The sequence below is a fragment of the Schistocerca cancellata genome, chromosome 2, assembly GCF_023864275.1.
Source record: "Schistocerca cancellata isolate TAMUIC-IGC-003103 chromosome 2, iqSchCanc2.1, whole genome shotgun sequence".
NCBI lineage: Eukaryota > Metazoa > Arthropoda > Insecta > Orthoptera > Acrididae > Schistocerca > Schistocerca cancellata.
This window is the reverse complement of record NC_064627.1, coordinates 189,266,365-189,280,832: the sequence shown is the minus strand read 5'-3', so window position 1 is coordinate 189,280,832 and position 14,468 is coordinate 189,266,365. Positions and strand designations below refer to the sequence as shown.

Below are 14,468 nucleotides of genomic sequence, written 5' to 3'. Positions count from 1 at the left end.
GTGTAATAGCTGTCTGGACTCCAAATAGTCTGGCTGGAAAGAACTACGTTTTTTCATCACTGCTTCTTATCTTCCACTCTTCTGTGCTTCTTACCGGACCTAAAATTTTCCTCATGTATTGTAAGTAGTCTGTTTAGGTTTTTGTGTTAGTAACGTCACGTAGCGCTCTGTATGAAAATCACTGGCTGTGCTGTGTGCAGCCTGTGGCTGGTTGGCGTTGTTGGAATATTCGCTACTGTAGTGTCGGGCAGTTGCATGTGAACAGCACGTAGCGTTGCGCAGTTGGAGGTGAGCCCCCAGCAGTGGTGGATGTGGGGAGAGAGATGGCAGAATTTTGAGAGCGGACGATCTGGACGTGTGTCCATCAGAAAGAGTAAATTTGTAATACTGTATATCATGAACTGATATATATATGTGATGACTTTTGAACACTATCAAGGTAAATACATTGTTTGTTCTCTACCAAAATCTTTCATTTTATAACTATGCCTATCAGTAGTTAGTGCCTTCAGCAGTTAGAATCCTTTATTTAGCTGGCAGTATTGGCGCCCGCTGTATTGCAGTAGTAACGAAGATTTTTGTGAGGTAAGTGATTCATGAAAGGTGAAGGTTATAGTTAGTCAGGGCCATTCTTTTGTAGGTATTACTGAAAATCAGATTGCGTTGCGCTAAAAATATTGTGTGTCAGTTTAGTGATGATCAGAATAAGTAAAGAAATAAATGTCTGAGTACGTTCAGTTTTGCTCAGCTGTTTGAAAAACAAATAACGTAAGAGGTTTATCAGCTCTATCATTCCTAAATTTTCCAAGGAGATGTTTCAGTATATTCTGTCTAGTATTCTACATCTACATCTACATGGATACTCTGCAAATCACATTTAAGTACCCGGCAGAGCGTTCATCGAACCACCTTCACAATTCTCCATTATTCCAATCTCGTATAGCGCGCGGAAAGAACGAACACCTATATCTTTCCATACGAGCATAGATTTCCCTTATTTTATCGTGATGATCGTTACTCCCTATGTAGGTCGGTGTCAATGAAATGTTTTCGCATTCGGAGGAGAGAGATGGTGATTGGAATTTCGTGAGAAGATACCGTCGCAACGAAAAACGCCTTTCTTTTAATGATGGCCAACCCAAATCCTGTATCATTTCTGTGACACTCTCTCCCATATTTCGCGATAATACAGATCGTGCTACCCTTCTTTGAACTTTTTCGATGTACTCCTTCAGTCCTATCTGGTAAGGATCCCACACTGCACAGCAGTATTCTAAAAGAGGACGGATGAGCGTAGTGTAGGCAGTCTCCTGTTACATTTTCCAAGTGTCCTGCCAATAAAACTCAGTCTTTGGTTAGACTTCCCCACAGCGTTTTCTATGTGTTCCTTCCAATTTAAGTTGTTCATAATTGTAATACCTAGGTATTTAGTTGAATTTACAGCTTTCAGATGAGACTGATTTATCGTGTAGTCGGTTAACGGATTCCTTTTAGTACTCATGTGGATGACCTCACACTTTTCTTTATTTAGGGTCAACTGCCAATTTTCGCACCATTCAGATATCTTTCCTAAATCGTTTTGCAATTTGTTTTGATCTTCTGATGACTTTATTAGTCGACAAACGACAGCGTCATCTGCAAACAACCTAAGACGGCTGCTCGGATTGTCTCCCAAATCGTTTATATAGATAAGGAATAGCAAAGGGCCTATAACACTACCTTGGAGAACGGCAAAAATCACTTTTGTTTTCCTCGATGACTTTCCGTCAGTTACCACGAACTGTGACCTCTCTGACAAGAAATGACAAATCGAGTCACACAACTGAGAGCACGCAATTTCACTACAAGCCGCTTGTGTGGTATAGTGTCAAAAGACTTCTGGAAATCCAAAAATACGGAATCGATCTGAAATCCCTTGTCAAAAGCACTCAACACCTCATGTGAATAAGACGTTAGTCGTGTTTCACAAGAACGATGTTTTCTAAGCCCGTGTTGTCTGTGTGTCAATGGGCCGTTTTCTTCGAGGTAATTCATAATGTTTGAACACAATATATGTTCCAAAATCCTGCTGCATATCGACGTTAACGATATGGGCCTGTAATTTAGTGGATTACTCCTACTACCTTTCTTGAATATTGGTGTGACCTGCGCAACTTTCCAATCTTTGGATACGGTTCTTTCGTCGAGCGAACGGTCGTATATGATTGTTAAGTAAGGAGCTAATGCATCAGCGTACTCTGAAAGTTACTAGTTCGTTTAATCTGTAATTCAGTGGCAGGCATTGACTAGCGTCGTGTGGCTTTTTCATTTCACTACATAATTTTTTCATTTCTCTACGTGCACTTTTTTATGGCAAATATTGTTTGTTGTTCCATATTATGTATCCTTTCATTTGTGGGAGATTTTTCTTATCCATTTTCTTGAATTATCTCTCCTAGATACGAGAACTTTTCGATATTCCATTTGACCTACGTCCGTCTGTGGAGATGCATTTTTTCTGTTGACGATAAATTTATTGTTAATATCTAGTCCTATTCAAACCCCAAATCAGGAATTTGATGAAATGGACAAGGGTCATCCTATCAGGGGTTTATTTATTAATTCGTTTTAGACCAATATTAGAAACTTATAATTGTGGATGGTTTTTACTTTTATTTGGTTCTGTAACTGTACAGATCCTGAGAGCTTCTTAATGGCTATAATGGCTATTTGCTCCAAGAGATTGACTCGTATATCTGCGTCTGCTTGATTTTCAGAAAATACAGCAAAATCATTTGCAAATGTTAGACAGTTTACTGCAATACATATTTGAAGGGGGGGGGGGGGGGGGAGCTGTGGGAGAGGAGGTTCCTTATCCTGTGCTTTGGTATGACTATGAGTGGAATTACCAGTACGGTGTTTGCTATGCAACCAAGGGAAATCCTTGACACATCAATTGATACGGGGACGATTAAAATCACTTTTTATTTTGTTTTTGGGGTGATACGTTGTTACAAACAAAAACATGAAGAAGTAAAGTGTGTATCTGTATGTGTAAATGAGTGCAACAGAGGAGAGCCAGTCGTTGAAAAAAGCCAATTTAAGAAATGCCTGGAGCTGCTGTTGAAATAAACCGTCACTGACTGTCCATCTCGTGGTCGAAGCTTACTTTTTGCTTTCACATGCACACTTATGGATATATAAATCTGTCTTGAGCAAACAAAAATTCTTCTGTAACATCTACACAGCATATGTTTCTGGGAAGCTTGTGAGGTGTACTAGTCGTGTTTTGACTATTACAGAATTGTTAATTTCTTACTTTCGTATATCGACAAGCACACATCTGAAATTTTGTTACGCCGTCTCTGCCTGTGGGCGCTCACAGAGGTAGATTATTTTTAATAGAGGTGTGTTGGGAAGCAGAAGACACATTTTCTTGAAATTACTGAATCAGGTGATGATAAGAGTATTTATGGATTTTGAAAAGAGTCCCGTGAAGAATTGTGAATGAAAGGAAATTTCTTGTTTTGCTTACTTCCGCGTAGTTAGCACTCTGTTGTAAAGATATTTGTTGCACGGAGATTTGGTTCAAACATTTATCTCATGGATTGCTCACAGCTACAGAAGAGTGTGGAAAAATCGAGGTCATTAAGGTGGCTTAATCTTATGATAAAAGTAAATTTTTAAATAATCAATCAGTTAGAGTCCAGAATGAGATTTTCACTCTGCAGCGGAGAGTGCGCTGATATGAAACTTCCTGGCAGATTAAAACTGTGTGCCCGACCGAGAATCGAACTCGGGACCTTTGCTTTTCGCGGGCAAGAGCACTTCTCCGCGAAAGGCAAAGGTCCCGAGTTCGAGTCTCGGTCGGGCACACAGTTTTAATCTGCCAGGAAGTTTCAATCAGTTAGAGTGTCTCTAAATCCAGGCACTTCTGTATAAAGTTACTATTGTTCACGATATTGTAAAGCTATAAAGTAATTCTCTGCTATAAAATTGTTTTAGAAAAATCATTTGTAGAACATTAGCACCAAAAATTATTCCCATACAAGAAATTGTATGTTGCGAGTGTCCGCATTGCACATGCCACTTTACACACTTTTGAATGTTATTTTCGGCTTACTATTTGTAATTTAGCTTTGGTGCGGCGCTGATTGCTCTGCTCCACTTTCGGGAGAAAACTTAATACTGAACCGAGGTACACTATGTGACCTAAAGTATCCGGACACCTGGCTGAAAATGACATAAGTTCGGGGCGCCCTCCATCGGTAACGCTGGAATTCAGTATGGTGTTGGTCCACGATTAGCCTTGATGACAGCTTCCACTCTCGTAGGCAATACGTTCAGTCAGGTGCTGGAAGGTTTCTTGGGGAATGGCATTCTTCACGGAGTGCTGCACTGGGGAGAGGTATTGATGTCGGTCGGCGAGGTCTGGCACGAAGTTGGCGTTCCAAAACATCCCAAATGTGTTGTATAGCATTCAGGTCAGGACTCTGTGCAGGCCAGTCCATTACAGGGATGTTATTGTCGTGTAACCACTCCGCCACAGGCCGTGCATTATGAACAAGTGCTCGATCGTGTTGAAAGGTGCAATCGCCATCCCCGAATTGTTCTTCAACAGTGGGAAGCAAGAAGGTGCTTAAAACATGTGCTGTGATAGTGCCACGCAAAATAACAAGGGGTGTAATCCCCCCTCCATGAAAAACACGACCACACCATAACACCACCGCCTCCGAATTCTACTGTCAGCACTACACACGCTGGCTGATGACGTTCACCGGGCATTCGCCATACCCACACCCTGCCATCGGATCGCTGTATTGTGTACCGTGATTCGTCATTCCACACAACGTTTTACCACTGCTCAGTCGTCCAATGTTTAAGCTCTTTACACCAAGCGATGCGTCGTTTGTCATTTACCGACTTGATGTGTGGCTTGGGAGCAGCCGCTCGACAATGAAATCCAAGTTTTCTCACCTCCTGCCTAACTATCATAGTACTTGCAGTGGATCCTGACGCAGTTTGGAATTCCTGTGTGATGGTCTGGATAGATGTCTGCCTATTACACATTACGACCCTCTTCAACTGTCGGCGATCTCTGTCAGTCAACGCCTTTACGCCTTTGTGCTATAAGTGTCCCTTCACGTTTCCACTTCACTATCACATCGGCAGCAGTGACTCTGGAATGTTCAGGAGTGTGGAAATCTCGCGTACAGGCGTATGAAACAAGTGACACCCAATCACCTGACCACGTTCGATGTTCGTGAGTTCCGCGGAGCGCCCCGTTCTGCTCTCTTACGATGTCTAATGACTACCGAGATCGCTGAGATGGAGTACCTGCCACTAGATGGCAGCACAATACACCTAATATGAAAAACGTATGTTTGTGGGGATGTCCGGATACTTTTGATCACGTAGTGTAAGTGCAAGTATAGTTCAGGGCCATAATCATAAAGTTACACTGTACATACAGTACAAGGACATTACTCACTTAATCAGTGATTAGGTCAGATAGCCTACATTCAGTCTGAAGGTTATTTTCTAGTTATACAAGCACAATTCAGCAAACAGGGTGACATATCCGTGAATGAAACATTTTTCTTATTCTGAGCTTAGTTTCGCAATTTAGCTACGTAAATCAACAGAGGACTTTAATTAAAGTAATTTCGATAATTCATTCAGAAAAAATTTAGTAGTTCATTTGATGTGCAATTTTATTGGTTGTATTTTGGCGTCTTTTTGAGATGTTGAAAACTGTTCACAGTGACGTCAGCCAACACACCACTGTTCACTCGACTGCGCAATACAGGGCTCAAGTAATCACATATTTTTAATAATAAGTTTCTAGCACTTTCATTCTATGCTACACACACAGGGTATGAAGGAGAAAGCTGCAAGCTCCACCATCATCACGGGAACATGAATGGGTCTTAAAGAAGAATTTGTGTTTGCTTAAGGCAGAATTACACTTCCACAAGTTCCACTACAAGTTTCGATCACTCGATCATTATTAGGTATCATAAAACTATTTCCATCAGTCTTTATGGGATCATTCTTATCGTGTCGTCAAGATTATTTAATGATATCGTGCACTGTTGATTGTAATGACGCACATTACTATCAACAGCAGTTTCAGTGACTAAGGATGGTTATTTATTTTATGTTTTCATGCCACAATAAGAATGACACCATACCGGCTGATGTAAACAATTTCATAATACTTAATACATAGCAACTACCAGTCAGGATTTGGTTTTGGTTTACTTTATTAAAAAGAAGTAACAATACTTGTTTCGAATGTATATGTTCCCATTTGAAGATGAATGTATTAATTCGAAAATAGTAACATTCTTTTTTTAATACAGTAAACAATAACTAAATTCTTTCTGTTTTCTGTTGTGAACTACCAACATACCCCCCCTCCCCACCCACGTTTCTTAGAAATGCCGTTATTTGACAAAATAGCTTTTACAATACGTAGTGGTGAGTTGCTGATTAAAATTAGTAATGATTAAGCGCTTATTTCATTAGCAGCTCTCTGTGGTTCTTAAATGTGAGTTTTTTCAAATATTTAGGACGTGTGTGGCACCACCTGCACAAAATAGTAAGTCGATAGCGTGCACGCCACGTCTTGCAGTGTACCGCATCGTCATCTACTGTCTCCTCTTCGTGTCCTCAAACTTTGCAACACAATTTCGCGTAGCGACCGCAAGAGAAAATTGAGATAAAGACGGGCTTGTATAGAAAAGTGTCGAAATGCCTTCTTCATCTCTTCAGTCAGAAATTCTTCCATATTTGAGGCAAGCGACCATTCGGATTTGCCACAGCATACAATTTTGGAAACACCTTGGTCACAAATTAATTTACTTTCCATTAGGCGTGTAGATACATCAACCTCTCAGAACACAGAATAAAATACAAGGAAAATTTCAGAAAAGTGAGCACATAAGTCACTGAAAATAAGACTTCTCATTAAGTATGCGTTTGGCACTTGACTCCATAGGGATGCGGAGTCTTAATTTCAGTGACTTGTGTACTTACTTCTGTGAGCTTTGCTTTGTATTTTATTCTGTTTTCTGATGATGATATATCGAAATGTGTTAATGGCGAATAAATCAGTTTGCGACCAATTATATATAGTGACAATCCCTCTTTCTGTGTACAATACTATCCCAGAATTGAAAAAAAGAGGGTTGTTGGGTGGGCTGATTCGGGTATGCTCTGTTCGCTCTGATACATACTGTGGGGCTGATACACGACGTAAATGTCGGTACAGATACAGTACCTTAGAAACCATGCACGTTACAAAATTTTCACATAAAAATTTCAGCGAGCGTCTGGACTCTAGACCCTTGGAGGGTCTAAGTTCGTTTCCTGGCCGGGTCGGAGATTTTCTACGGGACTGGGTGTTGTGTTGCCCTCATCATCATTTCATCGTCATCGACGCGAGAGTCGCCGAAGTGGCGTCAAGTAGAAAGACTTGCACTACGAACTACTACACATGTCGTCTCCCGGCCAGTAATGCCGTACGACCATTTCATTTCATTTTTCTCAGCGATCAGTCAGGAATAAATAGGGAAGCATCGGATTTTCCTTGAAGTTCACCCAACACGTTTGCGGTAGATAAAAAGCAGCCTGTTACAACCATGCCGGTGGAAGCCGGAAGTCTTACACAATGGAACGGGCTCTAACTAGCGGATGGACGACAGGTAGCTAAGCCGCAAGGTTGCCACCGGGAAAAACGCGATGAACACTTACCGGAAACATAGAGGGCGATAAGGGTGTGTTTCTATGTGCAGCTATACCTGCACATACATCTCCCGAGTGTCACACTATACATTGTATACTTGTAAAGGGACTGTACGGCTAGCACAATACCACAAATGTTCTGTGCCAATACTCAACCACCTTTCTACTCCATGAAGACTAACCTTGACGCATGTCACCACAGCCCAAGTTACAGTTTGGGACAAGCTCTCAGTCCATTATGGATTGTCCAAAAGAATTGACACAACAAGGCGTCCACCATTAAGGACATGCTTAGACAACGACGTCTACGCAATCTAGACTGACTTCAGAAACCCTTTTTTATTAATACTTATTATTATTATCATCATCATCATCATCATCATTTAAGACTGATTATGCCTTTCAGCGTTCAGTCTGGAGCATAGTCCCCCTTATAAAATTCCTCCATGAACCCCTATTCAGTGATAACATTGGTGCCTCTTCTGATGTTAAGCCTATTACTTCAAAATCATTCTTAACCGAATCCAGGTACCTTCTCCTAGGTCTACCCCGACTCTTCCTACCCTCTACTGCTGAATCCATGAGTCTCTTGGGTAACCTTGCTTCTCCCATGCGTGTAACATGACCCCACCATCTAAGCCTGTTCGCCCTGACTGCTGCATCTATAGAGTTCATTCCCAGTTTTTCTTTGATTTCCTCATTGTGGACACCCTCCTGCCATTGTTCCAATCTACTAGTACCTGCAATCATCCTAGCTACTTTCATATCCGTAACCTCAACCTTATTGATAAGATAACCTGAATCCAACCAGCTTTCGCTACCATACAACAAAGTTGGTCAAAAGATTGAACAGTGCACAGATAACTTAGTCTTGGTACTGACTTCCTTCTTGCAGAAGATAACTTAGTCTTGGAACTGACTTCCTTCTTGCACCTCGCTTCCAGTTCTTTCACTATGTTGCCATCCTGTGAGAATATACATCCTAAGTACTTGAAACCGTCCACCTGTTCTAGCTTTGATTCTCCTATTTGGCACTCAATCCGTTTATATCTATTTCCCACTGACATTACCTTCGTTTTGGAAATGCTAATCTTCATACCATAGTCCTTACATTTCTGATCTAGCTCTGAAATATTACTTTGCAAACTTTCAATCGAATCTGCCATCACAACTAAGTCATCCCCATATGCGAGACTGCTTAATTTTGTGTTCACATATCTTAATCTCACCCAGCCAGTCTATTGTTTTCAACATATGATCCATAAATAATATGAACAACAGTGGAGACAGGTTGCAGCCTTGTCTTACCCCTGAAACTACTCTGAACCATGAACTCAATTTACCGTCAACTCTAACTGCTGCCTGACTGTCTATATAAATTGCTTGCAAAAGTTGCCTCCTATTCCATAATCTCGTAGAACAGAAAATAACTTCCTCCTAGGAAGTTATTGCCTTTTCTAGATCTATAAAGCATAGATACTATTCCCTGTTCCACTCATAACACTTCTCCATTATTTGCCGTAAGCTAAAGATCTGGTCCTGACAACCTCTAAGAGGCCTAAACCCACACTGATTTTCATCCAGTTTGTCCTCAACTAATACTCGCGCTTTCCTTTCAACAATACCTGAGAGGATTTTACCCACAACGCTGATTAAAGAGATACCTCTGTAGTTGTTACAATCTTTTCTGTTTCCATGTTTAAAGATTGGTGTGATTACTGCTTTCGTCCAGTCTGATGGAACCTGTACCGACTCCCACGCCCACTTATAGCCTGGAGAAAATAAATCATATATCAGCGATATTTCCAGTGCCTAGGCCCTTTGAAAGACAGATTATATCAGCAATGTCATGGCTCATATGCAGCCTAAACATATTTAAAACATCCTTTATAAAAATGCCTCACCATGTAACATAGGGAGACTCGGACTAAGGAAAACGGGCTCGCACAGCATCACAATCTATCACGCACAGACATACTGGATTTTGGAGGCCGAAGAAGGGAGCATAATTATGATCTTCATTCATCAGCCTGCAGACCCACGGAGACATGATAATCCCCTGAGAACTGCGTTGGTTTACATTGACAAATACTACACTGACGCGCCGAAGAAACTGCTATAGTCATGCGTATTCAAGTACAGAGATACGTAAACAGACAGAATATGGAGCTGCGGTCGGCAACGCCCATGTAAGACAACAAGTGTCTGGCGCAGTTGTTATATCGGTTACCGCTGCTACAATGGTAAGTTATCAAGATTTAAGTGAGTTTGAACGTGGTGTTATAGTTGGCGCACGAGCGATGGGACACAGCATCTCCGAGGTAGCCGGGCGCGGTGGGCGTGCGGTTCTAGGCGCTTCAGTCCGGAACCGCGGGACTGCTACGGTCGCAGGTTCGAATCCTGCCTCGGACATGGATGTGTCTGATGTCGTTAGGTTAGTTAGGTTTAAGTAGTTCTAAGTTCTAGGGGACTGGAAATGGAAATGAGCGTTTGGCGTCAATGGCCGGGAGGCCCCTCGCGGGGCAGGTCCGGCCGCCTTGGCGCAGGTCTTATTACATTCGGCGCCACATTGGGCGACCTGCACGCCGGATGGGGATGAAATGATGATGAACACAACACAACACCCAGTCCCTGAGCGGAGAAAATCTCCGACCCAGCCGGGAATCGAACTCTAGGGGACTGATGACCTAAGACGTTAAGTCCCATAGTGCTCAGAGCCATTTGAACGATCTCCGAGGTAGTGAAAAAGTGGAGATTTTTCCGTGCGACTATTTCACGAGTGTACTATGACTATTAGGAATCCGGTAAAACAGCAAATCTCCGACATCGTTGCGACCAGAAAAAGATCCTGCAGAAACGGGACCAAAGACGACTGAAGAGAATCGTTCAACGTGACAGAAGTGCAGCGCTTTCACAAATTGCTGCAGATTTCAGTGCTGGGCAGTCAACAAGTGTCAGCGTGCGAAGTATTCAATGAAACATCATCGATATGAGCTTTCGGAGCCGAAGGCCCACTCTTATACCCTTGATGACTGCACGGCACAAAGCATTACGCCTCGCCTGGGCCTAGCAGCACCGACATTCGACTGTTGATGACTGGAGACATGTTGCCTCGTCGGACGAGTCTCGTTTCAGATTGTATCAAGCAGATGGACATGTACGGATATGGAGACAATCTCATGAATCCATAGACCCTGCATGTCAGCAGGGAACTGTTCAAGCTGGTGGAGACTCTGTAATGCTGTGGGCGTGTGCATTTGGAGTAATATGGGACCCCTCATACGTCTAGATACGACTCTGACAGGTGACACGTACGTACGCGTCCTGTGTGATCACCTGCATCTGTTCATTGTGCATTCCGACGGACTTGAGCAATTCCAACAGGACAATGCGACACCCCACACGCCCAGAATTGCTACAGAGTGGTTCCAGGAACACTCTTCTGAGTTTAAACACTTCCTCTGGCCAGCAAACTACCAAGACATGAACATTATCAAGCATATCTGGAATGCCTTGCAACGTGCTGTTCAGAAGAGATCTCCACCCCCCTCATACTCTTACGGAGTTATGGACAACACTGCCAGATTCATGGTGTCAATTCCCTCCAGCTCTATTTCAAACATCAGTCGAGTCCATGCCACGTCGTGTTGCGGCACTTCTGCGTGCTCGCGGGAGCCCTACACGATATTAGGCAGGTGTACCAGTTTCTTTGGCTCTTCAGCGTATTTAGGCTTGAGCTACGTCGGTAAAGAAATTCTGAATCATCCATAGGCTTAATCTACCGAGCCACGATAAAGAGCACTCCCAGACATCCTATACCTCTTAAATACCCATCGACACCATGGGCACAAGGCCAACTGCCTTGCCGCAGTGGTAACACCTGTTCCCGTCAGATCACCAAAGTTAAGCGCTGTCGGGCTGGGCTAGCACTAGGATGGGTGACCATCCGATCTGCCGAGCGCTGTTGGCAAGTGGGGTGCACACAGCCCTTGTGACGCAAACTGAGGAGCTACTTGATTGAGAAGTAGCCGCTCCGGTCTCGTAAACTGACATACGGCTGGGAGAGCGGTGTGCTGACCACATATACCTCCATATCCACATCCAGTGAAGTCTATGGGCTAAGGATGGCACGGAGGCCGGTCGGTACCATTGGGTCTTCATGGCATGTTCGGGAGGAGTTAAGTTTTTAGTTTTTTAACATGGACACAAGTCTGGAGAAACAATCTGGCTTCGGTATTGGCTACAAATATCAGAGCGTTCTGGTATGACGTAGTCTGAGAGCTAACACAAAGGCCTGTTACCTGTCCATTTTGTAATTCCCGTATCCAGGTATCCAACATTGTCTACTACTTTCTGTTTAACAAACCTATTCACTTTCGGAGTTGAACACTGAAGAAATTGGCAATAATAACAAGGGTGACTCTTTTAAGAAACTAATAACACAACCCCGCTACGACCAGAATGGGAGTTGTTCCCTAATAGACTGACAACACGACCCCGCTACGACCAGAATGAGAGTTAATCACTAGCGCAAAGCATGGTAGCCACATTTCATTGGTCGGGCAGTGCGTCTATTAGACGCTGACCACGATACATTCTCGTTTGAAGGACTACCAGGGCAACCTCCTCCAGCCTCAATGGAGACTGAAATGTCAGTTTCGTGAGAAGTATAATGTCACTTTCTAAAACTATCTGCGATTAGCACTCGCAGGTGAATGACGAATGTATTGGAGAGAACACTGGGCACATGCGATTTGTTTTTCGCGACATACGAGTATATGCTAAAACTAATGTTACAACCACGTCAGTGAACATGCGCACAGAAAACAACTCTCTAAATTTCAAGATTTTGTACATGGCTGCGCTTCATCACCGTGCATAGAAGAGCTGTTATTTCTAATCCATTGAACTCTCTAAATACTTAATTAGTAAATACAATAAATAAGTAAATAAAATTAACATACACTACTGGCCATTAAAATTGCTACACCACGAAGATGACGTGCTACAGACGCGAAATTTAGCCGACAGGAAGAAGATGCTGTGATATGCAAATGATTAGCTTTTCAGAGCATTCACACAAGGTTGGCGCCGGTGGCGACACCTACAACGTGCTGACATGATGAAAGTTTCCTACCGACTTCTCATACACAAACAGCAGTCGACCAGCGTTGCCTGGTAAACGTCGTTGTGATGCCTCGTGTAAGGAGAAGAAATGCGTACCAACACGTTTCCGACTTTGATAAAGGTCGGATTGTAGCCTATCGCGATTGCGGTTTATCGTATCGCGACATTGTTGCTCGCGTTGGTCGAGATCCAATGACTATTAGCGGAATTGGTGGGTTCAGGAGGGTAATACCGAACGCCGTGCTAGATCCCAACGACCTCGTATTGCTAGCAGTCGAGATGACAGGCATCTTATCTACATAGCTCTAACGGATCGTGCAGCCACGTCTCGATCCCTGACGACGTTTGCAGCAGAATGGACTATCAGCTCGGAGACCATGGCTGCGGTTACCCTTGACGCAGGAGCGCCTGCGATGGTGTACTCAACGACGAACCTGGGTGCACGAATGGCAAAAGTCATTTTTCAGATGAATCCAGGTTCTGTTTACAGCATCATGATGGTCGTATCCGTGTTTGGCGACGTCGCGGTGAACGCACATTGGAAGCGTGTATTCGTCATCGCCATACTGGCGTATCACCCGGCGTGATGGTATGGGGTGCCACTGGTTACACGTCTCCGTCACCTCTTGTTCGCGTTGATGGCACTTTGAACAGTGGACGTTACATTTCAGATGTGTTACGACCGTGGCTCTACCCTTCATTCGATCCCTGCGAAACCCTGCATTTCAGCAGGATAATGCACGACCTCACGTTGCAGGTCCTGTACGGACTTTTCTGGATACAGAAAATGTTCGCTTGCTGCCCTGGCCAGCACATTCTCCAGATCTCTGACCAATTGAAAACGTCTGGTCAATGGTGGTCGAGCAACTGGCTCGTCACAATACGCCAGTCACTACTCTTGATGAACTGTGGTATCGTGTTGAAGCAGCATGGGCAGCTGTACCTGTACACGCCATCCAAGCTCTATTTGTCTCAATGCCCAGGCGTATCAAGGCCGTTATTACGGCCAGAGGTAGTTGTTCTGCGTACTGATTTCGCAGGATCTATGCACCCAAATTGCGTGAAAATGTAATCACATGTCAGTTCTAGTATAATATATTTGTCCAATGAATACCCGTTTATCATGTGCATTTCTTCTTGGTGAAGCAATTTTAATGGCCGGTAGTGTATTTTCAGTTTCATTTACAATAACGCGTGTAATCGGAAAGAAGAGTTTGGTAGGTGCATATCTAGAGACGATTATGTAACTAAAACTGTGTGTCAAAAAGAAAAATAGATACTCATCTTTGTGACGCTATAGCTGTCATGCGTTGCCAAGGATGGTGTCACTGGGATTTCACAATATTTTGACGGAGCGCCTACTCATCTGCAGGCAAAGACGTCACTGAAACTTCGTCAACATCAGTGACAGAATTCACTAAGTTTCAGGACCAACATCCGAAGCAATACCTGAGATCCCCAGCAACACGTATTTCATCTGGGAGGGGGGGGGGGGGGGGGGATATGTTGCGCAATGTTTATTACAAAAGTTTATAAGCATTTTCTTATCGATGTTACCGTAGGAAACCCCTCATTATTCTTACATTTGTTCTAGAGTCATCAGTATTTCCAAG

At 43.2% G+C, this 14,468-nt stretch overlaps 1 protein-coding gene and 1 pseudogene across 1 annotated transcript in view; one reads left to right on the top strand and one right to left on the bottom strand.

Annotated features, from left to right (window-relative positions):
- LOC126152346 (uncharacterized) overlaps window positions 1-14,468 on the bottom strand; it is a 349,747-nt gene that overhangs the window by 147,038 nt on the left and 188,241 nt on the right. The gene's annotated exons all lie outside the window — the stretch shown is intronic.
- Window positions 11,581-11,698, top strand: LOC126163681 (5S ribosomal RNA; annotated as a pseudogene).